The 12,311-nt window shown below is 42.1% G+C and overlaps 1 pseudogene; it reads right to left on the bottom strand.

Moving 5' to 3' along the window:
- Positions 1–4,311: 4,311 nt before the first annotated feature.
- On the bottom strand, positions 4,312–4,985 carry LOC119040233 (ubiquitin carboxyl-terminal hydrolase isozyme L1-like; annotated as a pseudogene).
- Between the last annotated feature and the right edge of the window lie 7,326 nt (positions 4,986–12,311).

Here is a 12,311-nt window from a genome sequence, read left to right as displayed (position 1 = left end):
CTTATGGGCTTTCCCATAGGGCTGAGCTACATTTGCCATTCCAAGCGGATGGGTTCCCTATAATCCTGGGCCACTGTATGTGGCCCATGGGCCTCAGGTTGGATACCCCAAGGCAAATTACTAGAGATTAAGGAGGAGACTATGATAATGGGTCAATCCACCCAGAAGATATAACAACCTTAAATGCATATGTACCTAACAATAGAGCTTCAAAATACATGAAGCAAACATGGGTAAATAACAGAAAGATACAAAGAAAAAATCCAGTTATAATTGAAGGCTTCAATACTTATTTTAGTAATTGATAAAACAAGTACACAGAAAATCAGCAGGATACAAAACTGGACCAACTGGTCCGACTGACGTTTTTAGAGCACCCCAGTCGACAGTAGAGCACACCTTCTTTTCATAGACGCATGGAACACTCACTAATATTGACAACATTCTGAGTTGTAGTGAAGCTGTAAAAGTCAAGGTTCATGCTTCCTGTCACTACCAGAGCAAAGAACTAGAGACAAGGACTGAATCTTTATGAGTGCTTTATTCAGATGCTGACGATCTGAGAAGATGGCAGTTTATGTACCATAAAAAAAAAATCTTAACATCTCGTCTCAAGCCAACCTTTTAAAGGAAAGGGTAAGGGTAGGTAAAGGGTTTGGGAGAAGGTTAATCAGATAACAGTAGCAGTCCAGCAGCAAATTTCCTAGTATTTTTTATCTGCTGATCAACAATTCTTTATCTTCATCGGGGATATTCCCTCCTTGGAACACAATAGCTCACCTACCATCTTGGTCAATTGCAGACCCCCTTGGGCACATAGGTTGAATTGCTTTTCAACCTCCTGGAGTCATGAATTCTAGTTCCTGGAATAATGGATTTTTTCATGCATTAATCACTTAAGCCTATCAACTAAACTGTGGCTCAAATCTTTAAATTTTGAGTTCCCTTATCAATAGGATTAATAGGACAATACTTACAAATTTAAAAGAATAAAAATTGTGCAGAATTGTTTTCTAATCACAATGAAATTAAACTAGAAATTGTAACAACAACAACAAAAAGACTGCGATATCTCCCAATACTTGGACATTTGAAAAAACTTCTCAATAAATAACCAATAGGTCAAAGAAGAAATCTCAGGGGAAATTAGAAAATATTTTTGAATTGAATAAAAATGAAAACACAACATATAAAAATTTGAAGGATCCAGTTAACACAGTGCTTAGAAAATTTGTAGGTTTAAATGCTTATCTTAGACAATAAGAATGGCTTCAAATTGATAGTCTCAGCTTCCTCCTTAAGAAACTAGAAAAAGAACAAAATAACCCAGAGCAAACAGAAGAAAGAAAAATAAAGAGCAGAAATCAGTGAAAATAAAAACAGAAAAACAGTTGATAAAATAAATAAAATCAAAAGTTGGTTCCTTGATTAGATCAATCAAATTTGGTAAACTTCTCCACAAACATAAATAAAAAAGACAGAATATCCAATTTAAGAAATGAAAAAGTGGAAATCACTATAAACGCTATCAACATTAAAAGAATAATGAGAGAATAAGGCAAAACTATATATATAAATTAGACTCCTTAGATGTAACGTACCAAAGCCTTGAGGGTCACATATTATCAATACTGACCGAAGAAGAAATAGGAACACCTAAATAGTTCTATCTATGTTTATAAAATAGATTGTAATTTAAAAGCTGCCAAGCCCTGGCTTGTTGTGCACTGCTCTGCCTGGTTTCAGGAACTGTAACTCTACTCCGGTGGCTAAGGATGGGCAAGTGTCCTCCAGAATGCGAGCCACAGGAGACAAAGCTGGTCTCTGGTAGCAAATGCTGCCTCAGTTTCCTCTCTCTGCCCCCAAAGCATGGTCTATGTTATTGATGGGTAAGTGCCCTCAGAGGAGGGGCAACCTAAGCCAGACATGATCACTTGGGAGGCCATCATCATGGAAGGCCTCGAGGGGCGCAACAAAGAGCGACCAATAAACCCGTGCCCCCGAGCTATGTGACATAGCCCGAGTCCCCATGTCCTCTGAGAGAAGCTCTTCCTGGCTCTAATCCACTTAAGCCTGAATACCTGATGGAGAGGGGCGCAGCTCCTTGCCTTGCCAGAGCGGATCCCGGGGGGGAAATCTGGCATCACAAAGAATTCCTGAGAAAAACATGAAATCTGCTATTCTAAAAGTGCTTTCATTCATTGTTAAGGGTTCGAGCAGGAAATGCTAAAAGTTCCTGTAAAACCCCCTTTCCTGACAGACACTGACTCAGACTAAGCCCTCAGATTTCTTTGAAATGTTATCTACCATTTGATCCTTGCCGCCCAGTATTCCCGTGTGTTACAACCCTGGAGGAAGGGGCTCAAGACCCTCCCCCTTTGAGGGATCGGCCACCTCTCCTCCCCAAGCAGATCATGTCTTGTGTACTTTCATCTGTGGTGGTTGGGGGGAGCTTGCGGGAAAAGTTGCCCCCACACTGGCTGGTGTAGCTCAGTTGGTTGGTGCATTATACCATAAACCAAAAGGTTGCAGGTTTGATTCTCAGTCAGGGCACATGACTAGGCTGTAGTTTTAGTCCCCGGTCAGAGAGCATATAAGGGGCAACCGATTGATGTTTCTTTCTCACATCAGTGTTCCTCTCTCGCATCAGTGTCTACCTCTCTCTCCCTCCCTTCCCCTCTCTCTAAGGTCAATAAGCATGTCTTTGGGTGAGGATTTAAAAAAAAAAGCTGCCAAAAATAAAATAAAATAAACCCTTCAGTGTAGGAACCACCCTGCCTGGTTTTAGGAGCTGTAACCCCCGCATGGCTAAGGCTGAGTGAGCGACCTTTAGACTATAAACCACTAAGGAGACAAAGCTTATCTCCCTGGCAGGAGTGCCACTTCTGCTCCTTTTCTCATAACTGGCCCCCAATGCTTGATCAATTAGCCAATGATGGGTAAGATTCCCCAAGGGGGGGACGACCTAAGACAGGCATAATCACATGGAGGCCCCAGGGAAGGACTTGGGGGGCTATGGAGAAAGGGGGTAATGGACCCTCACCCCTCAGCTTTGATGAAGCCTGAGTCCTCATTTCTCCTAATTCCTTGGCTATCTTGCCTCCTCTTCCTGACTTAAGCCTGAAACAATGACAGAGGGCAGTGCAGCCCTATGCTGGAAAGGGCAGGCTCCCGGGTGATTATGCCTGAGTAGGGATATGTAAAATCCTATGAAGCCTGCTTTGCTAAGAATGCTCTTAGTTAACTGATAAAGGCCCAAGCAGGAAATGAGTTTGTCTCCCAAAGTTTTGTAGCCTTTTAGCTGATAGACACTGACTCAGAAGAGACCCTAATAATTCTTTGTATGCTATTTACCATTTGATCCTTACTGCCTGACAATGATTAATGAGCTGTACCTGTAATCCTGCACAAATTAAACCCAATAAAAACCTGTCTAGGCAAGGGTCAGCAGGCTCTTCCCTTGAGAAAGTGGCCAGGCTGTTCTGAGGTGCTCCCCCCTTGAGGGAGTAGCCGTGCTGTCCCTTTTCCTCCACAGGACTCTGTAGTCCATGTGAATTTGTCTCATATCTCATCCATGATGCTGCAGGCACTGCGGGCTATGCACACGTCACTCCAGGATCAGAAGACTGTAACAACAACTTATGCCCAATGTTTAAAAAAGAAATAACACCACTTTTACACAATCAACATCATACTGGAAGTTCTAGTCAAAGCAGTAAGGCAAAAAAAGAAGAAAAAGGAGGAGAAAGGAGAAGAAGAAGAAGTTGTCAATGATTTACAGACTGGAAAGGAAGAAATGAAATAGTCCCTATTCTCAGACAATTGTCTCAGGAAACATTGTATCTTCATAGAAATCCCAAGTAATCTACTAAAATGTTCATAGAACTAACATGTGAGTATAGAAAAATGAGAAAATATAAGGTTAACAGGCAAAAACAAATTATATTTCTGTGTTGTCATGAACAATTAGAAACCAATTTTTATTTTTATTGGCAGAAAAGTTTTATTCTTCATAAGGACAAACAATTCACACCACATCCAAGGCCTTACTTTAGAGACACACAACCAAGTGGCCATTTAAAGCATTAGATCCTGAGGTATGAGGCACACGGTAGGGGAGATGCTTCACCATCTGAAGCTTACACCGAAATGTCCCCTGACAGCTGATCTCTGCTAGTGCTTGCGTGTGGTTGAGGGGGAGTACAGCTACAGAACCAAAGGAGAACAGCTATTTTCCACAAGTACGGAAGCACTTTAACACTGCATTGGTAGGGATGTATTTCGATGGTGAAGGGGAGAGAGGAAAAGAGCTTAGTCCCTTCCCACAGGGCATTGGGCAGCCTTGCAGAGGGCTGCCGCAGAGAAGTGGACTTCCCCCTGCTCACGCTCAGTGAATTCTCTGCAAACCTTGGCGGCATCCTGCCTCAGAGAGTCCTCTGCACTGGTGCCCTGGCTCACCAGAAAAGGCATTCATCCATCAAGTTCATAGAAGTGGCCATCAACACTGCTGAAGACCATAAATGAAACTTCACTTTGTCATCTCCCCGACACTGGCCTTCCTGTGCCATGATGTCATGGGCTGCCTGGATGGCCTCATTCTTTGTGAAGCATTTTTCTCTGTCTTCAGGGGACAGCTTCTCCATTTCAGAAAGAAACTGTTTCAGGATTAATTCATCCTCCAATTTCAGTTTGTCTTGATTATTGGCCACTGCGTGTGTAAGTCCGATGGTACCAGAGGCGTATCCAATGGTCTGCTCCATGAAGTACACTTTAGGACTGACTTCTTGTCCGTTCAGCTCTTCTGTTTCTTCCTGAAGTTCTCGTGCTGGTCAGTGAGTGGAAACGGCAGCAGCAGCGTGCAGGCCCGCGCCTGCCCGCGCAGGCCCAGAGCCTCCTCCTCCAGCCGCACCACTGGCCGGCCACTCCCAGCCGGGCCAGCGCTTCTTCCGCACCTCGGGGTTAATCTGCATGGGTGGGAGCTGCATTTGTGCAAACCGCAGGTGAAATCACTACCCGGAGAAGAGGGAAAACAACCTAGAAACCAATTTTTAAAAACACCATTGACAGTAAGTAGCTCCGAAATAAGTAAATAAATACTTGGGTATAAAGTTAACCTGTGCAGGATCTGTACGCTAAAAACGACAAAATGGCGATGAAAGAACTCAGAGCAGACCTATGTAAGTGGAAAGCCGCACAATGTGCATGGATTGGGAAGCTGATGACCAGACCTCACCAACTGATCCATAAATTTAATGCAATTTTAATAAAAATCCAAGAAGGAATTTTACAGATACACAAGGTGGTTCTAAAATTTATAAGGGAAGCCAAAGGGACTAGAATATCTAAAAAGTTCTCAGAGAAGAAGACTGAAGGATTCATAGTAACCAATTTTAGGACTTGCTGTATAGCTACAGTGCTATAAGGCAGTTTAATATTAGCAAAGGAACCGACTCACAGTTCAGTGGAACAGAATAGAGTCCAGAATTTAATTTCCTGAATTTATTGGGCAATATCCTCCAACCATTCCAGTTGCCAAGAAGTTGGTATTTCAGGGTAATTTCTGCTCTGCTGATCTCATTATCCATGACTCCTACATGGACCATCTGAGCAGCACCCCAGAAACAGGTTTTTCTTCTATAAATCCAGGTGGCTCCAGCATGCTGGTCCCTGTGACACTACTGGGGGTGGGTGCGGTAGGGTGGCTCCGTGTTGGCTATGGACAGTGTCAGCTGTGGCTGCCATTGGTCCCCAGACAAAGGGTCAGCAAAGCAGCAGTTAATGCTCTGGCTAATCACTCCCAGTTGGGAGAAAATAAAGACTTTTAGGGTAATTAATCAGTCCCACTATTACCCCTTTGCACAATCTGAGCCATCCATTTTCAGCAAAGCAAGGAGATCAGGGTGGTGTTTAGATGCCAATAACCTTCGCTTATGACAATATCTAAAACAAGAGGAGATGTGGACAGAGTGCCTGAGTTTATCTGAATGCCCACGTGAACGGCAACTCAACCAGGCCTCACTCTTACTTGGACAAGTCTTCTAAGATTTAGTATAAAAAACCACATACACAGTGCTTGCAACAAATATCGATGTAGATTAGATAAAGATATAGATCTATAGATACAGATACCTCCTTGGAAAAAAACTGTGTTGCGGTATGGTAATGCTTCCTACATGTTTCTACTCTTTCCCCTCTAAGTTTACTGTGAAAGGGGGGACAATCCCAATTTGTTCAGAATGTTTTCTTTTTTTGGTCACGCCCCTGGCTTTTTCTATTTCTCTGACTTTTTTTTTAAAGATTTTACTTACTTACTTTCAGAGAGAGGAGAAGGGAGGGAGAAAGAGAAGGAGAGAAACACCAATGTGTGGTAGTCTCTTGTACACCCTACTGGGGACCTGGCTGGCAGCTCAGACATGTGCCCTGACTGGGAATAGAACCAGCAACCCTTTGCTTTGCAGTCTGGCACTCAGTCCACTGAGCCACACCAGCCAGTGTTGTTTTTCTGACTTTTCTATGGCACTTTTTCTCTACAGACATCTTTTGAAAGAGGAAAAAGGGTCAAAGCTTCCTCTCCTATCTGCCCTTCACCTACAAAGTGCCCGTGGGATCCTGTTTAATTCCACCCAGCTTGTAGTTAATGAGGCACAGGAAAAATTCCTTGTAATTTAATTTTTGAGGAAATGATAAAGGACATAAAAGTATAAATGATATTAGCCATAGGTTTCTCAAATATGTCTTCTATCAACTTAAGGAAGGTCCCTTCTAGGTCTAGTTTGTTCATTTTTTAAATTCTTATCCAAGGATATATTTATTAATTTTAGAGAGGGAGGGAGGAAGAGAAAGAGAGAGAGAGAGAGAAACATTATTATGAGAGAAAAGCATCAATTGGTTGCCTCCTGAATGTGCTTTGACCAGGGATGGAACCCGCAACCTAGAGTATGTGCTCTGACTGGGAGTCAAACCTACAGCCTTTTGGTGTATGGGATAAATGAAGCTTCAACCAACTGAGCCACCTGGCCAGGGTAGTCTAGTTTGTAAATATATTTTTGAGTTTCATGTGCAGACATTGAGATGTTATTAATGTGGTAAATTGCACAGGTAGAGATTCTAGTGTTGAACTATCTGAACGAAGACTGCTTCATCAGTTCATATGTTTATATTCATAAACTGCTGGATTCAATCTGCTAACATTTTATTTGGATTTTTTGCCACTATATAATTAAGATTGGTGTATGATTTAATTTCTTGCATTCTTATTTGCCTTAAATACTAACAACCTCCATAATACCCTCTTCTTCATGGGTTTGCAATTTTAGTCAATTGTAGGGGAAAATTACATCTTCATCTACTATAGGAAGCCAATATATAAAATAAAATTGTTAGTCATAAAATAGCAATATAAGTGATATTGAAAAATAAGGTAAATAGGAGAAAAATGTAAAAAGGATTGAAAGTGGTTGCTTCTAGGAAAAAAAACAGTGATAAAATTGGCAACTGCTTGCTCTTTTTTTTTTTTAAGATTTTATTTATTGATCTTTAGAGGGGAAAGGAAGAGGAGAGGGAGAGAAATATCAATGTATGGTTGCCTTTCATGTGTCCCCTGCTGGGAACTGGCCTGCAACCCAGGCATGGGCCCTGACTGGGAATCGAACCGCAATCCTGTGGTTTGCGGGCCCGCGCTCGATCCACTGAGCTACACCAGCCAGGGCAACAACTGCTTGCTTTTGTTTTGTGTGTTAAAATAATCCTTTTAGCATCACTTCTTTTTTAAACCGTGCATTAGTATTACTTGGAGAAAAACCTAAGAAAAAAGTTACATTTCATAGAACTCAGAGACATTTACGGTGCAGTTGGTGCAGAATCTACTTGGAAACCTTCTGTTAGTTTTTAATTTTTACTGATTTGAGAGAGAGAGAGAGGCAGGGAAGGGGAGAGAAAAAGACATTGACTTGTTGTTCCACCTATGGATGCATTCGCTGGTCACTTCTTGTATGCATCCTAACTGGGGATCACACCTGCAGCCTTGGCATGTTGGAATGACACTCTGATAAACTTAGCTACCTGGCCAGGACCTAGGTATTTTTTTTCCTAGTGAACACATGAAAGTCATGGGTTGCTTTCTGCATCTAATGTATTTTGAATTTCCCTCTATTTAAACACTTGAGAGTTTTTCTTCTACCCTCAAGCATGCCAAAATATTAGATTTCTCCCAAGAAAATGTTGGAAGACATTTTTCTCAACTCCCCTCATTAGAAAGCATTCAATAAAGTCATCTTTATGTTTATTTTTAAATGTCGTATAAAGAACTTCTGGTCTGGTTACAGAATTTTGTTCAAGTCATGCAGCAGTTGGTTAGATGATTTTTGTTTGTTTGTTTTTCTTTTGGGCACATGGTTGAGTGCCCAGTCCTGTGACTTTGCTCAGAAAACTTGTTCAGAATTCAGTAATGGCTGCTGGAGAGATCCTTGGGTGATGATGCTACCGGGAGGTGTCACAGAGAAACTCCCAGAAACTCAGTTCTTCTTGCCGACTCAGTAGAAAATTATAGATTAGCAAGCCTACTAGCATGCAAGCAAAGTTTATTGGTGCTAAGTTCTAATAGGAGAGCCACAGCAAGTGTGGCTAGAGCAGGGGTGGCAGAAGCAGGGGGGCCAGAGACTGGGTGACCAAAAAAGGGAATGGCCAGAGACCCTCTGGCTAGAAGTTGACTGTCCAGAGGTCCCCCATGTGGCAAAAGGGCCAAGAGCCAAAAGAGCCAGACCTTTGTTCTAAGGACTTATATAGTTTGTAGGATGGGTGTAAGGGAGTTACATATTGATTGACAGGTAAAGGTGGTACCAGCTTTTGGGGGGGACATGACTACCGAAATGTATTGTATTGGTGGGGGTCTGTTAGCCTGTATCCTTATCTTGGTCCAGAATCTATTTGTTCATTTTGCATGTGTGACCAAAGGCAGGTAGTTAACCAAAGTTGTTTTATAGGCTTTTTCTTTGGCCATTGTAGACCCCTCCTCTTCTCCCTTCCATCCCTTGGGATAAATACACAGTCCCAAGGTTTTCCTTTTCCCAACTAGAGGAGATGATACACGCAGACTTTCAAGGGCTCCCCCTCTCCTTCACTGTCTTGTTGTTTGGAATGCCTGGAGCCTTATAGAACCAGGCTCCAAACTACTGGGTCAATGGGTGAGACACGTCTTCCTTTGCTTTTAGCCTCCTGTATTGAGTTCTTTGTTAGATTGTAATGGTGAGGGCCCTTCCTTTATTTCCTCTCTGGCCACTCATTCCTTACTGCTACCATAACAGAGGAACATCTTAGACCCAATCTGGACTGACGGGGAAGGGCCAGACCTTTAGAGACACTGGACTGCCATCAGCTGTTCCAGGTCCAGCTGAGCCAGAGAGGAGAGTGTTATCTGCCCCCGATAGTGGGGGTGAAAGGTGAGTAGAAAACCAGTAAAGACAAAATGTGTTTTCTTATTTGTTTTGTTTGCAATGAAAATGGAATTGTTTCTGTTAAAACGATTAAAGCAGTAGCTTTTTAATTTTGTAGGATTTTTAAAAATTGCTGCTGTTTGTTAGCATATTTGTATTGATGGTAACTAACCTTAAAGGAGGCTACATTTTCTCTAAATTAAAGTTTGCAATTTATTCTGCATCTAAGATTCACTGGAGCAGACTGCTGCTCCCACCCACTTTTTGTCATTGTTGTTATTGTTAATAATAAAGTTGAAAGAGTGTAAAGTAGTAGCTTTTAGTTTGATGAGGTACTTTTCAGTAGAATTGAGGCCACAATGGGTTACCATCTTGAACTTGTGGGGATACTTCTTAAAATCAGGATTTCAGACTCTCAGAATACATCTTCTTCCTTCTATTATTTTTTTCTAGTCAGTCTTTTAGAAGAGTTTCAAACTAAACTTTAATTCTGGGGACTGGTTGGCTATGGTATTTAGAAGTGGTGATTGAGTTAAAGGGCTGAATGTTAGCTAACAGGAAGAGGGATGATGAGGTTTGGGAACTATATTGACATTCAGGTTCTGATTAGATTGCAGAGGGCAATTATAGTAGATGTGGCCGGACTACAGTTGATTGGATTAAAGTGTAGCTGGTTGGACTATCTAATTACAAAACAACCTGATTTATGTTATGTCTAATAAAGATAATTACATAAGCAGCCTGGAGAGAATCGGGTATTGGTCATGTTGTGTATCTGTGGGTGTGGAGGCTGCTAGAAGCTTTCTGTAGATGACATTTGAGCTGATTTTGAGGCCAGGCACAATGGAGAGCAAGACTTTCAAGGAAGAGTATGTCTAAAGGTGGCAGCTATGAAATGGTATCTTCTATCCAGGAACAGTGAAGAGTTTGGGGTGGCTGCTGCCTGGTGGAGAGAGAGTGTTGGCAACTAGGCAGGTGGGCACCATTATTAGAGACCTTGAAAGAAAAATGAAGGATTTCAATTCAATCCCAATAAAAGGGAGAGTGGGAAGAGATCTTAAAGTAGGAGAGTTAAATGACCAGGTTTATTCCTTATGAGGATTACTGAAGATGACAGCATATAAATAATAGACAAGGATGAGAACTGATGATAGGGCAACTGTGAGTAAGCTTTAGGTTAAGAAAAAAATTCCTGTATTAAGTCAAGTGAGGGGAAGGAGAGTAGTCCAGGAAAATCCCTAGATTCTTATTTGGCCAATTTGGTGAGGAGTAGTGCCCCAATATTTCTTCTTGGCATGCAGATATTTTATTGTCCCACAGTGAGGGATTTTGCTGCAGCCGTGCTCACAGGCTCCATTGCCATGAGAAGGGGACAGGCTGAAAGACTGTCATCTATTTCACAGCCAGCATTTTCAAACTAGGTTCCAGGAAGCACTGGTTTCAAGAAATTCTACTAGAGGCTCTTGATCGTCAGACATGCTACACCAGGTAAAAGTGTTCTAATGAGCCTGTGTCCTGAACTCTGGACTTCAGAGTCACTGTTTTTCCCACCTCTCTACTTAGATGGAACAGGGTGGCTAGTGTGGGCTGGAGCTGGGATGCCCCTTCTCCCACATGGAAGGCTACAGCTGGCTGGAGTCCAGCACATCCACATCTCGGAGATATTGCGGTTTCAGCTCCAGGCCACAGCAATAAAGCAAGTTATAATGTTTTTGCTGGTGAAGGGACTTGCTTTCAATTTGTAAAACACAAAACACCTGTGAAGTGCGATTAAAGTGAAGCAAAACAAAAGAAGGTCTGCCTGTATTTTCCCTTCTCCCAGGCCACTGAGGATCTGGTGAACTAGTTTCTCCTGAGAAAAGATCTTGTTAAGAACAGGGTGCTCTGGTATGTTTCAGAAGGGTTCCCTCCCCATGCTGAAAGCAAGAAGGGAGTCTTCTCTGACGTTAACTGTTAGAAACTGATTGAGCTCAAGGAGGTAAAACTCATAAAAAGTATGCCTCACAACCCCACCCCCACCCATGCCCGGATGCCCTGGCGTTTTTATCTCTGAGTTGCCCACACCGAGCCACCAGCAATGCATCGATTACAGGTCAGGTTTCCAAGTAACAGTTCAGGTTTCTGTTTGTGGTTTTCTGCTGTGCTAAGTTAGAATACTCTATCCAAATATCTGTTGCTCCAGTTTAAGAGGTTGGGGGAATTTGCTCTGTGACCTTCTGTCATCATTCTAAGAAGAGTTGTTGATTTTCCAGTTTGTTTGACTTCCTACTTGTTGTTGGGATGGAGTGGCAACTTCTAAGCTCTTCACATGCCTAACTAGAAACCAGAAGACCCCTCATTCTTAAGATTTAGAAGCACTGAGCGTTCTAGTCATTTCAACCTCTTGAAAACAGATCTCCTGAAGCCTTCCAGCCTGTTCCAGCCTGGATTAGTTTCTCTCTGTGGTATATTGCTGACCTGGAATTTTCCTTCATAGTTATCCTAGGAATCCTCTCCATTTCCCTTGTACGTTTCCTATATTTTGGGTCTACTTGTCTTCTTTCTTGATTTACTTTCTCTTTTCAATGGAGTATATCTTCCCATTGCCTTATGGTCAAGGACATTTAAAAAGTATTTGTTTTTAGAGTTTAGTATATAACTTTTTTTCACTTACCCTCTTATATGATTGAAAGTTTGGAAGATAGAACTCACTTTCCATCAAATGTGAAGGCATTGCCCATAGTTTTATAGTTTACTTTTTTGGCTATTTCACTGGATACGTTTAACAGAAACTCAGAGATAGGTGTAGTTACACCAAACCCAGAAATAACCATCCCAGGCCCTCCATGGAGGGAGGAGTGGCTGAGACTAGCTCCCTTCCCCCACCCCTTCCACTTCCTC

This window comes from Artibeus jamaicensis, unplaced genomic scaffold (genome assembly GCF_021234435.1).
Source record: "Artibeus jamaicensis isolate MK-2021 breed Jamaican fruit bat unplaced genomic scaffold, CSHL_Jam_final contig_482, whole genome shotgun sequence".
Lineage (NCBI taxonomy): Eukaryota > Metazoa > Chordata > Mammalia > Chiroptera > Phyllostomidae > Artibeus > Artibeus jamaicensis.
This window is presented reverse-complemented; position numbering and strand designations above follow the sequence as displayed.